The 15,701-nt window shown below is 38.7% G+C and overlaps 1 protein-coding gene across 2 annotated transcripts in view; it reads left to right on the top strand.

Annotated features, from left to right (window-relative positions):
* CA10 (carbonic anhydrase 10) overlaps positions 1 to 15,701 on the top strand; it is a 214,960-nt gene that overhangs the window by 23,718 nt on the left and 175,541 nt on the right. The window lies entirely within an intron of this gene.

The following is a 15,701-nucleotide window of genomic DNA, read 5'->3' as shown; positions in this document are numbered from 1 at the left end:
TTTAAGCAGGTGTTTGGAGTCCAGGCTGTCATAGTGTCCTGAAATAGTCTATCTTTTGTGTTTCTTTGTCATTTTCTTTTTAAACGTGGGAGGAATGGGAACTTGGGGCAGGGGGAAGAGAGAGATTTGCATGTGAGATCAGAGCCAGCATGATTTTAGATTTTTGTGCTTTTGGCGATGGTTAAAGTTTGCTAAGCTTCTGGATCACCTTGACACTTATTCAAAGTACAGCAGCATTATCTGTGGATTACTGCTGTGTTTAATAGCAACAGAATAGTTATGGTCTAACATTTTAATGTCTATTTAGTCTTTCATCTGTGACAAGTCTGTAATTCTGTATTGAAAATCCTTTAACGATATATGATGAAAGGTGATTAATGATCACTTTTAGATTATTGACTTAATTTCCAAACTGAAATGCCTAGTCTTTTGGGTTTTTGTTTGCTTTTTTATACTCAGTAATGCAGCTTGATAGTCCACAAAGCTTTATACATTTTTTCCTCTCCTGTTTACAATAGCAACCAGAAGAATTAAAAGACAGAAAATATTGAAGTCCTTAAGTGATAAAGCTATAATTTGCCAAATTGCCATTTTACTTATGTCAAATTCACTGAAAAGTTTTGCAATTATATGAATTAAATATCCTCCAAATGAGAAAATCTGTTCTTTTAGTATGAGCTATTTCTAGGACAGGGGAGAGGGAAAGGTGTAGATCTTTCAGCTCAAAAATAATGTGATGCTATCCCTACAAAGATTGTTAGAATAAATATTGACCTACAAAAACTGTTAGGATAAATATTGAGAATTCTTGGATTGTCTTTGAAGAAAGGCATATTTTAAGAAAGTATATAGTCAAACAAAATTGATTATTTCTGTTTGAGTAGTTTTGGGAGTAAACTGACCTTGCTTACTTCCTTAATATCAGAGGTCATCGTTTTGTTTACTGGACTGAATTTCCCTATACACTCAAGCTGCTTTCTAATGGCAGAAAATAATGAAAAGAAATGGTGAGTTTTTGTAAAGTGAATATATCGCTTTTGGGTAAAACTGCTGATGGCATAGCCCCACACCCAGCCAGCTGAGCTGCGTAACAGTAGCACCAGCCCAGTGCCGCATTCGTCTTTTCTGCCTTGGGTTGCAGTTGGGGAAATCACAATTTAAGAAAACCTCAATCTAAAAGAAGGATCATAATAGATGGGTCACAAACAAACTTGTGTTTGCTCTGGAACTGTATTCAGGGTATACTGAAGTCATCAAAATCATTCCTGGCAGTTTAAAAGGTTATAACGGACCTGCTATGCATAAGCTGCTAAGAGAGCATCATTTATCACAGCCTCATGATCTGCTGACTACTGGGCCAGTCTGGACAACTCTTACTAATCTTCATTTGTACATAAAAGCCCATCGAATTACATGAACTGCTTGGTCTACTAAGACTTAACCTCCTTATGTATGATGGTGTACCAGCAGGAAGACCATAAAGGTGCATGACTTTGAGAACCAGTGGGTGAAGGCAGGACACAGTCAAGTATTGCAATTTGGATTTTCATATAGAAAGGATTTGGCCCGGGGTTTGAAAGTCGCTAGAATAGAGTTTAAAGCTGGTGCTGCCATGTTTTAAACTGTCTGTCCCACAGCTAAATATTGGGTTCTCTTAACTTCTTGAATAGAGACTGGCTTTCTCCCATGTTCTATGCTGTTTCAAGCATGTGACCTCCACAACTTTTTGGTGCTCTTATAGCACAAAAGATAAATAAGAGCAATCTTATCAACATATTGCTGCACAAAGTTGTGTTGGGGAAAAAACAAACAGATGCCGTATACATAGTAACATAAGGATTTAAGAAAACACATGATTCCTTTTAGGTATATGGCTGGATTAACTCCAAGCATGTATGGAAGGGTGGAGATCAGTCTGACTAACTGTAAAATAAGTTGGCATCTTCTAGTACTGTAGCTCAGTTTTCTGTGTGACTGACTGCAAACCTGGCACTGTAACATGCCAGCTGCAGTGAACCTGGCTCTAGTATGAGCTTGAGAGCTGGATAAAGGACCCTAGTGTAAGGTCCTTTCCACGTATCCGGTTTTGTCATCCAATGTTGACCCTAAGCATCTGTCTGACAGAGCTCAAAATCAAGTTTACGGAGTCAGTAGTATTGTTCATTGCATAATTATATGGTCACCCTGCCAGATATAATAGACTTTGATTTGTGTGCATTATTCATCAGCCCTCCCTGTGCTTCCCTGGTGGTTAGTGCAGAGCTTCATGAACAGCTAGCCAGGGCTTTGTGGGAAGGGAACAACTAAAATGTGCAGAATTCAGTCAGTTTCTCCTGGCTGTTACAGGGACATTTTAACTTCTAAGAGACTAATGTCAAACAGGTTTTCTCTTGTTTGCTGGAGATTTAATTTTACAATTCCAAATATTTTTGAAAAAAACTGTTAATCTCCTGAATAGCTTACCTAGCATTCAGGAGGTTATTTCAAGTGGACTTAGGATTTAATGAGGAGCTGGGATGTTATGCATAAAATATGGTAACTTCCAGTGGGTAGATCAAAAGACCAGAAGTAACTGATTTCCAGCAGAATCTGATTTCTGTCTTTAGCTCTGACACTGACTTCTGTATGGATTTCCACCCAAACAGACCCAGACTGTATCTGCTTGCACTCCTCACTGCCCAGACACAAACCAGATCCGATCCTGGAGCCACAGAGCCGAGTTAGCCTGGTAACGTGTACTGTAGTTAATACAACCTGTAGAGAGACAGCACAGTCTACACTGGCTTGCAGAGATATACCACGTATGGCTTTAGGCAAATCATAGTAAAGGAAATGTCAGAGTCAGCTGTCAGCAGAATGGGGGTGATACTTTTCAAACTCCACATGCTCTGAAGTGGGCACTCTGGGTGGCCATGGCTTTTTCATCTGTACCTGCAACCCTTTTTGCGTACGTAAACCAAAGGCTTAAGTGACAAAGTAAATGCTGAAATACAGGGAAGGAGGCAGGTACAGGACATGAGGACATAATTTCTGTCAGATGCCAGGTTCATGCAATAGGTCTCTAGTTCTGCATATCCCGCTGTTCCCTGTGCCCATCTACAGTGCTCGGCGCATGTGGAAAACCCCACAGACGTTTATTTGTGCGTTATCAGCTATGGGGTGTGTGCGTCTCCAGGGTATGTAGTGTGTTCTGTAGGCAGCTGCATGGCAATGAGTTTGCCAGATTTATCCTCAATAGTTTTTTGAAGCACTCACTGATAAACGGTGAATATAATAAGGATCTTAACTGGAAGAAGCAAAGCTTCCCTGAATTGGCCCAAATTTGAGGACTTTCCCCCCTACCTCTGTTATTTTAAAAGCTGGTGTTCTGGGGCTCTTGGGCTTATTGCTGTTGGAGTATCTTACTTTGTACTATTGCACTGTGGTTGTGTTTAGATAGTGATTTGGTTGTATTTTGTAAATTTAATATCCAAACATATCAGTACTGCTGTTTAGCACTTTTATAAATTATGTAGGCAATAAGTATCATATTGATGGACAGGTTTTTCTGTATTGGTGTCAATATTGAGTAGTTCAGTGTTCAGTTCATGGAAAGCTGATTCTTACTACTTTATGGCTAAGCTACTGGAACAATCCTTCCTGCATTTTGCTAGCAGAATCTCTGTCCCTTAGAGTATGCAGCAGGCAGAGCTTTCATAGCTCTTTTTTTTTTTTAATAAGTCTAAAGATGGAATACAGAGCTATAACAAGGGTTCTAGCATAAGAATAGAAATAAACATAAATAAAATGTGGAAGAAACCTGGGTAACAGGTTCAATGCTGTCTGGTTTTCAAAGCACATTGGAAACTGCCAGGCAAATCTGCTTTAAAAATATCAGGCAGGTAAGAAGGGAAACATGTGATATACATTTAAAAATGACAGATCCCATGTGCAGTTCTGGGCTGGTTTTGCCCTCACTAAAGTTCTTTCCTCTTGCTACAGGCAAGTAAAAAAGACTGTCTGAAACTCCTGTGAATTGTGACTTGGAAGAAACAGGGCCATACAGATGAAAAGAAGGAAAGCCAGGACATCCCTCATGAAATCTTTGTAGTGGCATATTTCTCCATACGGTTCCCTTGAACTAAATACATTTTAAATTCTTACCTCTGCTTTTTTTTTTCTTTTTCTTTTATCTGTGTCCAAAGTCTCATCTCTCAAATACAGAGAGCTATGAACAACAGAACCTAAATGAAGCTTTTCTTTTTCTCTCTGGGACTTCTACATCAATTATTTAGAAAGTGATTGAAATTCTAGAACAGCAAAATGAAGCAGGTGCAGCCATCACAGCCAATGCAAAGTATCCTCCATTTTAACTTCAGAATTAAAAGAGGGGAAAAAGCATATCATTGGTTTTGAGTAACTGCTAAAGGAGTGACTAAACAGGATGAATATGGGAACACCTTTGCAAAAACTGTAGGGAGGCAGACAAGCCAAGAAGTGTAGTACAGTTCAGAAAGATAAGCTGCTCTCTGTAGTCAACCAAGGTAGACAGAGCTGCATCATTTTTAGCCAAGAATATTTTCGGTTGGGGATGTGGTTGTTACTGAAAACACGTTCTTCTTAAATAACAGAGTAGCAGCAGAGTGCCAGAACAACACTGCTCTCTCAGGAAACAGTCCAGATAGGGGGAAGGGTTTGACTTCTTCCAGGCTCAGTGGATAAACACAACTATGGACAGATGGATGATAGAAGTAATCTCTGAGGGATATTCCACAGAACTGCAGGGAAGCAAAAATGGTGGGGGAGGCAGGGAGAGTGATTTATCACTTTTCAAGCATTGGGAGCATGACAAAGTAAAAAACAACAACAACAAAACTCTTCCCAACTCTTCCCCATCTTCACTAGACAAGTGAGGTAAACGTAGAATCCTTCCAACCCAGGAAAACTGTTAGGGAAGTCTGCTGTGTTGAAAATAATCCAAAATAAACTAGCCAGATCTCCAAGTTAAAGAATTTGTATGGCCATCATCACTGTACTATCTAAGCAGTAAGTAATAAATTGGAAAGTCTATATAACATATCATGACTGGCACCTGAGATTAATAAGACACGGTCTTTTCTTGTCTGCCTTGTCTCATCTTGGCAGCTGATCTAACCAGAAGGATTTTTCCCCTTTGCTGCTTCTCTGGTCTTTCTATTGCAGTTCAACTTTTACCAAACTATTTCCTGTCTCTAATTTTAGAACTCTAAAAAAGCTGCTTTTCTTCACTTTCCCTAGGTTCGGATAGTATTTCTTCCTGACAGTGATGGTTCTTTAGGATAAACAGGTAGTAGTGAAATTATGCACCCTGTTATGTATCTTGGGGGTTGACCTCCATCATTTGGGTCACAAGGAGTTTGTTTTGGTGATCAGTGTTCTTTGATGAGAATACTTCATTTTCTTGCCTACTTTCCTTAGCTGCCTCTTGGGTCTTAATTTTGATTTATGCAAAGTAAGTTAATGCTGCTAATACAGAATGTGCATGTTTGCCTTGTGGCCAGTTTAATACTTAGGGGATTCTGAGCTGTGCACTTCCTTTCCCTTAAATGTATGGGGGGTTGTTAATGACCTCATGGGTAAGTATATTGTCACTTTGCAATCTTGGATAGCTTTTTCTGATGCTGGGCCAGAGTCTCTATTGCTTTGGGGGACTCTCAGAATCCGTTCTTGCTGAGAGTTACTCTAACTTGCCACAACTATCTCACAAGCAGATTTCTGTCTTTAGTCCCTTTTCTTGCTTCAGGAAAAATATACTCTGTTTTTGCACAGTTTTTCTAAGAATGTGAGCAAAGAAAACCCATATAAAAGCACTGTATTATTAACAAGGGCCTTGAAATTTTTGATAAGGCAACCAACCCATGATATTTCATTGTGCACACACGAGCAAAAACCCAATGATCCTAACCTTCTTTGGCATTTTAAAGGGAATTTAGTATGAATCCATTAATGTTTAAGGTTCTTCTACACTTGCCATGTATAGTAATGGGATATGCATAAACAGGGCTCTTCTGAAAGTCTGAATGATATAAAAACAGTATTCTGAGCAAGCTGAATCTGCTTTAGTTGGAAACAATACACTATGCTGAAAAAACTTCACAGTCTTCTTAACATCACTGAAAGTATTCATGACATAATCTTCTACTCCCAGGAAGAAAGGCTGTCACTTATCAACTCAGAGAAATGAGCTAAAAAGTTATTTTTTACCATTCTGTTAAGAAATGTCCAGTAACCAAGAACCAACTGTTGCTAAAAAACTAATAAACTGCAGGGTGACAGTGAAGAGTAATTGCAAAAAAGTCACATTGTGATGGGTTCAATTTTCTGTCTTGCTACCACTGCCTGAAATGGATCCATATCTTGGCTTATCCTCTGACATAAGGTTTCTTCTTGATGCTGGCAAAGCTGTTATTACATGGTCAGAAAAACATTTTTTGACTTTGTGATCCCAAAAAGCGCTGGGACATAAGGTTTAAGTGCTGAGGATTTAGGTAGTCTAGTGAGCTGTGAGATGATCTGGATTAGTGCCCTGACTGTCAACCCCAGGATGACTAGAAAACTGGGTCTGTGAATCCAGTTCAGTAAAATCAAAATAATTTCGCCTCTCCTCTGCCTTGCTCTGCTGTCTTTTGAAGGACTTTGTGGTGTTTGCTGAGGCGGTTCCTAAGTAGCTTTGTTGGCCAGCACGAGCTGACTCTCCCTCTCTCAGGAACGTGCATCATTTTGTGTTAACTGGAGCTAGAGTACCGTATGTACAAAACCTGCAGATTGTCATTCCTAGTTTTGTTGAGTCTTCAGCAAGACTGAAGCCAGCCTTTATTTTTCCCAGGTATGTTCTTTTTGTTAAGATTGTGCAAATTATTCGTAACAGTATTACCTAAGGATTATTAGTTGTCTGCGTATCACGTGGCCCTGCAGAATGCCGCCATATCACATTCTGGACCACGGGTCTCTGTGCCTGCAGAATTCAGTGGGATTCGAGGCTGCTGTGTATTTTTTGTAGGATCAAGCACCTAATATTGATGCCATGACATTAAACTTGAGGTTAATTGGAAGACCTGTATTTCTTCCCCTTGAATTTGCCTAAGCAGCAATGAGTACTTAAATTCTGGGCAAAGCTCCCTCATGGGAAGGCTGCTGAAGAAATCATTTCTCTTTCCTATGGCCTAAGATTTGGAAAAGGAAAAAAAAGCTCTGTCTATGGCAGCTGATCAGGCAGTCTTCTGCTGTTTGGACTATTGCTGATTGGTAGCTCTCTGTTTAGAGAGAGCAGAGAGCAAGCAGGCTCAGAAATCTGATGTCAATATCGTATGTGCCTTCTGAGGAAGGAACTTAGCGGTTTCCTTTTAAAGGAAGCCCTATTAATTTAGCATTAATAATGTATTGAACTTTAAAGGCTCAAGGATATTGAGGCCATTTCTTCGAAGCTGCTGAGTGTCCCCAAACCACATTGAAATTAATGGGAGTGGAGGGCATGTAGCACAATGTAAAGTCAGAGCCTTTTGGAAGTTAGTTTCACAAGATGTCTTGCTTCTTCTTACTGCGTTATTTTATAACACAGTAAGACTTTATATATAACTCTTTATACTTTATATCTAGGCATTATTAAACAACTCATCAGGCAGGAATTGCCACATGTAACACAACACAGAGTAGGCCGTTATGTCTGCTGTCACTCCCATCAGAGACTCCGGAAAACAGAGAGAGAAACAAATTGTGTTAATGTAGTTTAGGACTCATGAAGCCTTAGGCACACCACCAATGACTATTTTGAGATGAAAGGTGCTGAATCTTCCTGTCATTACACTTTAAATTTCCCACACTGCTTGCAACCAGGATTTTGTGCTAATTGTTCCAATACAACTACGTATATTTCTCCTGCATTAATTTAGGTGCTTTGATTTTTTTACAGTAGTTTAGTTCTGATGCAATTGTGCCAGAGAATGAAAAGAACTGTATCTTTTTCAAAAGTAATGTAAATCAAACAGATATTGTGGGGTCTGTGGAAGGAGGGGGTCACATCCCTAGCTGATAGTAATTTGTAGGTAGAACTTTGTCCGTTCTTTCATATCAAATAAAGCTGCTCAGATTTCCCAGCCTGTATGGAGAGCTATGTAGAAGTTGTTTGTTTCTTAAGCCTTTCAGAAATTAAATTTTCGTGAGGAAAGAATATACTAAAAGAATTGTTTTTAAAAAATTGAAGCAAGTAACATTAAGTGTAACACTGAGCATTCCAGCCCTGCTAGCCAAAAGCTGCGTGGAGGTGGAAGCGTACTAGTGTTTACATTATGTGGACCTACTATTGTTTATGTGTATTAGTCACGTTAAAAGGACAGCAGCTTTACAGGGACATCTGATGTTCTATAAATGGAGTTAGAAACAGTATGCAGGATTTCGTGTTAAATTGGGTGTGGTGACATAAAATAATTCACCCTGCAGTGCAATCTATCATTTGCATTGGTGTGCTTTGGCGCTTACAGAACAGTGAGTCAGAGTGGTTTTAACTTTTTCTACTAAAAGCTTTAGATACAGCCTGTGGTTTTGTTCATTTATATGAGAACTTAAATAAGAGTTACCTGACTGGGCATGTATCTTTTCTGTAAAAGTGCTTATTACAAGTTGGGACCCACCACTCAAAAAGCACGTGTTTATACAGCTTGATTTCAACAGCATGATGTAGCGTGCAGTTATCTAGCATGTTCATCTCATGTTCTTCATAAACAGTATTGGGAATGATTCCTGTCTGCACAAAAGCCTAAACTGCTTTGACAGTATTTAGACGTCAGAAAGCAGGTAGGTTGCTAACTGATGCTTTCCTACATTATATTTCTACTGCTGAGTGAAGGATGTTTAGCATAACTAGTGAGGGCCTAATGAACACAGTTTTGTGGCATCCCTTTGACTAAATTTTTTCATTCCCATTCTTGAACACAATGGGATGATAGCTGATATTACCACGCAGTTTCTATAGGTAGATAAATGGAAGTGCAGTAGTCGTGCAAGATTAATAGCAGAGGAGTCCGGCCTACCAGTTCTGTGCAGCGGCCTTTAGACTGACTCTTCTTTACCTTTGTCCTTTTCCTCCCATTTTAAAATTCAGTTTATAATTATTTGAAATTCTTTGGTAGATTCACAAACATATTTGACCAGAAAGGATGAGAATGATATCAGCACAAGACCCTCTTCTCTGCAGAACAGAGCTGGGCCTTATACACACTTTTCGTTTCCTGCAAACTGAGCTATCGCTAGACGCTACAGAAGTCTTTGGCCCAGGTTTTTAACTGGAATCATAGCAGAACACAAAATTACAATAAATAGAAAATACAGAGAATAGTCAAGTCTTTGTGCCATAGCTGAGTTCCCATGATAGTGCCTGACTTTTGCCCTCAAAAGTGATAAAACCAGGTCACGTCTGTTTTGCTTCTGTTGAATACTGTTTGGAATTCACAGCAGCAGTGAGAGCTTTTACACACGGGGATGGTGGAGGAAGGATTTATGGAATTGGAAAGTATTAACTTAATGAAAGAGCATTTGCATGTTTTCTGAGCAAAACGTTATCCAGAAGAAAAAAGAAATCTGGCATAGCTGATGAAAGCATTTTATTTATTGATCCCTTTATAATCCTTTGTTTTCTTTTTCCTCCCTCATCGTATGGTGATGCATAGTGTAGGCTGTAGTAATATTCATAAGCAGGCTAACCTTTCTTGTCTTGTAAGTATTCACTTATAAGTGATGCCTTATATAGTGCCTAAAGTGTGTGGGGTTTTTTAATATAAAAAGACTGCATAAAAACATCTCAAATAATAGCTCCAATTACGTAGAGGCTTGTTTTAAACAAACTGAACATTAATTATAGAAGGCTGCATCTTCAGCTAATTACATCTGCTTAGCTGCCCTGTTGTCAGGTCCACTTTGTGCATGTGTATGCCATTTGCTTTAAGAGGTACTTGTTGGCATGAGCCAAAAGCTGATACTTTTATGATTCAGGATCTAGAAACTGATTGCTTAGAATGAGTGAATCTGTGTTCATTCCTAAGTTTTGACAACCCATCCTTGGGTTTAACAGTGTGCAGAAGATCCATATAAAATATAGTAATTAAAACTATTAATTTAAAATAATTACAAACTATGTACGTTACCTAAGATTCTTTAAATGTATTTTAGCAAAAAATATTACACTTTTTCTTCTAGCTTTTTGTGTTCTTTTTAAACCATGCTGCATTGTTCTCTGTAGGAATAATTTTCTATTAGATGACATGATCTTCCCAAACAGTACAGAAAAATTCCATTAATTTCTTCCATAAGGCACAGCCATCTTGGATTACTTGCTTGTAATCTGACTGAGGGAGGTACCTTGGGAGCTATCAAAGTACTATAAGGTGAACTAGGGAACTCTGATTGAAAAATCAAGTACTATTACATCCCTAAGCAATAGCTTGTGCTAGTTGGGAGAAAACCGTGTAATGCCTATAAAGCCAATAGTCTGTGGAATACAAAGGGTAAATATAAGTGAAGATCATAAAGTCATCTAATACTTTGTAAATAGATCTTTCATTTTCTGTGTTAAGCTTTAGAATAGCAGCTTTGAGGATTTACTTTTCTTGTACTATGCCATTTTTCTGTAGGTTTCATATGAAAGCATTAGCAATGAATTAATGCCTTACACTAAGTTTATTAATTATGAAATTATATGGTTCATAGTTGCAGCTGGTTTTCTTTAATCATATAAATATGCAAAAAGGGTAACAACAATAAAAACATTCTTGTCTTTAATGCCAGGCCAATACTGGCCAGATCATCAGAGCAAGACTCTTAGGGTGTAACATGAGGAGAGAGAAGCATATGGAATGATTAATGTAGCAAACAGAAGAGCTCAGATCAATAAAATTCAAATAAAAAAGTTCTTTCCTAACCTCTGTAAACCTGATTCTCCACAGTCTAGCATTTTTCAGCTGTATGGAATGGTTGTAAAGTGAATGGAGAATTCTGATCTGGCAGGATTCTGCTCTTGGCTTATGCTCAGATGTGAATGACATAAATAACAGCATCAGATACAAGGCTGTCTGTCCATTTAAGCATAGAAAAAATAACTAGTTGTAGAATGATTGTTTAATATCTCTTGATTAATACCTATAGGCATATTTACTGAGGGCCATTTTGTATTAATTATTGCAAACTATATTATGGTAGCATTGGCCTTCTAACAACGGGAAGACCTCTTTGTGCTAGAGCTGTGTGCAAATATTTCAGCATCTGAATCATGGTACCTGGTATCTGATATAATGTTAACTGGTGGTTTTAGAATAGTTTTAATGAATTACAGTATTTTCCAGCTTCTCTTTCAACCATAGTCCTACCCATTTTAACATAGTTAACTGATAACTTTATGCAGCCTTGGCATCTTTTGCTGCTTGCATTTATTTTATGTTTTTCTGGTCCTGCGTAATGCTGTTTCCCCATACATGGAAGCTACTAGGAAATGAAAATGCATAGCATCTTGCAGAACTTAGCCTTTAATTTTATGCTCCACAATGAGACATACCTATAATTATCTGACAAAAATGAAAGCAATACGCGTCATATCTGTTCTGAATAAATATCCTGTCTCCCCTACAGCAGCTGCATGAAAGAGATCTGACAAAATGGTGTTATATCACACAGCTACTAAGCTCAGATACTAGCGATAGCAATGCAGAGGGAGAGAACACTGTAGCAAATGGAGGTCATTGCAATATCCTCTAGCACTTTGGACAAACGTGGCATTTTGGACTGTCCCTGCTAATGGCAGAATAGAGTGCTGATGCTAACATTGTTGCAGAGCTACTTGTACATGTAATCTCCTAGCAGCAAAGAGTCTGTTCAGATGTGTTTGTGTATGCTGGTGTTCTGTAGAAGCAGTGATGTTTCTGGGAAGCAAAAGGCATGTAAAGGTTCTATACAGTTTCCTGCCCTGGGTCTTTTGAAATTAGTCTTAAAAACAGAGGTCTTTGAGGTATCAGAAATGAAATTTTTTTCAGAACTTAACCCTCTCCAGAAATAGAGCATTCCTTTCTAAACCTTTTCCTTTCCTAAACCTGAAGCCTCTTCAGTATTCCTATATGACAGATCATGGCCAAACAAGGAGCTGCCGTGGCCGTAGAAATCTAGGAATATCTGAATCCACAAACCAAGCATGCGTATCTCTCTGTGGCCTTCAAGTGGGAGAGCTACAATGAGGGGGGGCAGTGTTTCTCCGTTAATTGAAATAAGGAGGATGCTGAGAGAATTATCAGTGTCATGAGGTGGCACACAGGAAGAATCCTCTTCCTTGGCAACCATTCCCAGGCCATACGGTTGAACCTGTTTACCCAGGCACAAGGCCATCCTGTCAGATGGGCATTGATACAGCAATTGTAGAGACCCTGTGCTGTAAGTGCATCAGGTGTATGTGGCCTACATAGGATTCCCAGCAAGCATTGTCCATATGTCCGTTCATTCTAATTTTATATTGCCTTGTTCCGCTACTCATCCAGCCATGGGATGGATGAAGTTTCAAAAATAAACAGTGTCTTTCCTCCTGTAATAAGACTTCTTGCCTATTGGTATGGTGCTTTAGGAGAAGGTTTTGGAACATACGCACTCCTCCCTGGCCTGACCCATCCCCCCTTCTTCTGCATTAAGAGAAATGAGAGCTTTATAAATCTTTTTCCTTGCTATGCAGAGTCCCTATAGTATCTGTCAGAGTAAATCTCTGGCACCAAGCTAGATTTCAGATGCACAGCAGAGTGGAAATCCATGTTCAGTGACTCTCTGCACTATTTTTGCAGGATGTTTTGCCTGAACTGGTATAAAACATTGAGGTTTCAGGGTTTAAGAAAGAGCATGGCACTAGGGATTGTCCCTCTAGCTGTTCTCTCACAACAGCAACCTGCCTTTCCTCTTGATTTCCTCAGTGGCCTCAGTTTGCTGTAAATCAGCAGTTGCCCCAGCAATGCTCTTGCCCTATCTTAAATGCCTGTGGTACAGCATCTTATTTTGCTTCTGGTACTCCTTTTTACGTGTTTCATTTTCATGTGTATTGAAGAGATAAGGATCTGATATCTGTGCAATGTGCAGAATGATGCCAGGTCATGCACTTCTCTCATAGCTGAGACAATTGCACAGGCATCCAATTATTGAGTACAAAGCTTTGATAATCTAATTTTCTTGCTCATCTCACAGAGTCTTTCTTTCCATACTAATGCAGAAGATCTGAAAAATATGGCAAAAACCTTAGTTTTCCTGATATTCCTTCTGGAATTAGCTTACTAAGTGTTGGGGCAACACACTGCAACAGAACTGCAGAGCTGGTATCTTTTGATTATGATTTGATTTAAACTCTGAATAATGTATTTTTTATTTCTAGACATGAAATGTATCATTTAGATTGGTCAGAGTAGGTAAAATTGATAATTTTTCTATTCTATGAATGCTGACAGTAAACAGTTGCATTTGAAAATATCCATCCTCCCTGCAATCTTGATAAGGTGCCTCTATCCACATACATACCTTTTCACTCACTCTAAAATTCAGCTGCCTCTGGCTGGCTGAACCAGCTTGAGCTGTGTATATTACTACAAGGTAGATTTTAACACAATTAAATTTTCTGGGGAATTTAAGCAGCAGAATGATTGCTGTGTTTAGTTGGCATTCACTTATTAATATCCTCTCCTACTTCTGAAATATCCTGAAATCTTTAAGGACTTCTCTTGCAGAGCATATAGGTGGAAAAATAACCTGCATAAACTTGTGCTGAGGTCTGAGGAATCACGGTTCAGGCTAGGTATGAATAGTTGCTGTTCAAATATTTTGATTGTGGGTTGGGATTTGTCATTTTCCGAATATTTGTATAGTTCAGTCTAGCACAACAAAGCCGTACGCAGTTTGAGTTCTCTAGGCAATGGTATAAAGGTTAAAAAATGAAGATAATGTCATCTGCAAACTGTAAAGAGTACGCAGTGGAATAGTTCTTTCAGTTCAACATGTCATCATTCAATCAATGGGATGAGCATCCGTACCGCAAGGAGAATTCTGCATCCACACACATCCCATTCCATTAGCGTGTGTTTGGATTTCTGGTAAGCGGAAAGTGTTGGTCCTTCTGCCAGTGTGTTTAATTAACTTCAGCTTTACTTTTGTTTCTGCAATTTACTGTCAGTTAAATCATAAATATTGTTTTGTTACTGATAAAACAGTATGTAATGGTCCTCATTTTATATCCTTTTTAGTTTGAATGTCGCATCCTCTTTGTAATTTTTAATGACAACAACAATTTTTATTAGATTGCTGGAGCTTTTCCCGGGGTAATTGTGTCTTTCGTATATAATATCTGACCAGAAATGAAACTGCAGTAGAAAGCTGCTAAATTCAGCATTTTTTGTAGCTGTGTGTTTATGTTTAAAAAAAAAAAAAAAAAAAAAAAAAGCTATTAGACCTAGTGCAGGGGATTAAAAGTACCTTATAAAAAACAATTTTTAAGCTAAAGATACACTAGATAGCTGAGATTTCTATAGCACAGTGAGAGAGTTGCTTTAAGCATGAAAATATCAAGCATTATGAAAGTGAAGGTGGAACATGTTTTTGGCTCTATTCTTCTAGCCTGTCTTCTGGAAATCAATTGTAAGTCTATCTTGCTAGGTATATGTGTGCCCTTTGAATGTTTTGTTTTCTGTTAAGAGAGATTTTACATTTTGGCCATAAAATTTGGTGAAGTTCCATTTTCCTTTAAGATGAAGAGAAATAATGACCTTATGACTAGTAAACTGGCTGACCTTGGCCTTTCTGCTCTTGGCTTCTCAGGAATTCAGAAAAGTTATTTAAGAACAGTTTCAGCAGGAGCACACTTTACCCAAAGTTTAGGTTGTTATTGTTATAGCCTTCAGAATACTGGTGAAAAAAAGTCTTTCCGTGTGCGACTGCACCATGCTGTCAGACAAGACTGTACTAGAGCCGCATGTCACGTCACGCATGTGTAGAAACGAGTACCTTGCCTGGCTACCAGGATGGCAGTGATTGGGATAAGTGGCAGGTGCTAGACTGCAGGCAGAGGAGGTAATAGAAAAATCTTATCTCCCTACCTGAGCAAAACAGCGTAAACCAGTAATTTGTGAAGCCACGGGCTGTACTTTTGGGTTCTGTTTTGGAACTCGGAGGACATGGGATGAGAGGGAAAGCAGATACGGACAAAGCTATTGCCTACGGTTTGTTCTGTCACTTCTTCCCATTCCAAGTGAGAGATTATTGGAGAAGGATTGTCCTTTTCCTTGGGAGAACTTGCCTCTCAGTGCACAAACTTGGACTCAGATATTGACGGCTGTATACGGGCACACTCTTTTTCTCTGCATTTTTATTGCATACTGAATTTATGGCTGGCACAGAAACCATCAGTAGTGCTAGAGATCTTCACTTTCCACCTGAATTTTTAAATTTGGTGATAAGTTCTTTGGAAGCTGAGTATGATTTGCTGTCTGAAAAACAGGGACAAGGTGTGAATTTACTTCAAGGTAGACACTTAGCACAATTCAATAAACTGAATAAATATCACTTGGGAAGTTGAGGAATGGCTCTTTTGTAGAAATGATACACTATTATTTTAGGGTTTCCAAAGTTCTTTCAATTAAATATTTCCTATGCATTGCCTTAATTTTATAATTTCTTTGATTATTTCT

The sequence above is a fragment of the Dromaius novaehollandiae genome, chromosome 18, assembly GCF_036370855.1.
Source record: "Dromaius novaehollandiae isolate bDroNov1 chromosome 18, bDroNov1.hap1, whole genome shotgun sequence".
Lineage (NCBI taxonomy): Eukaryota > Metazoa > Chordata > Aves > Casuariiformes > Dromaiidae > Dromaius > Dromaius novaehollandiae.
The sequence above is the reverse complement of the archived record's forward strand: the minus strand, read 5'-3'. Positions and strand labels throughout refer to the sequence as shown.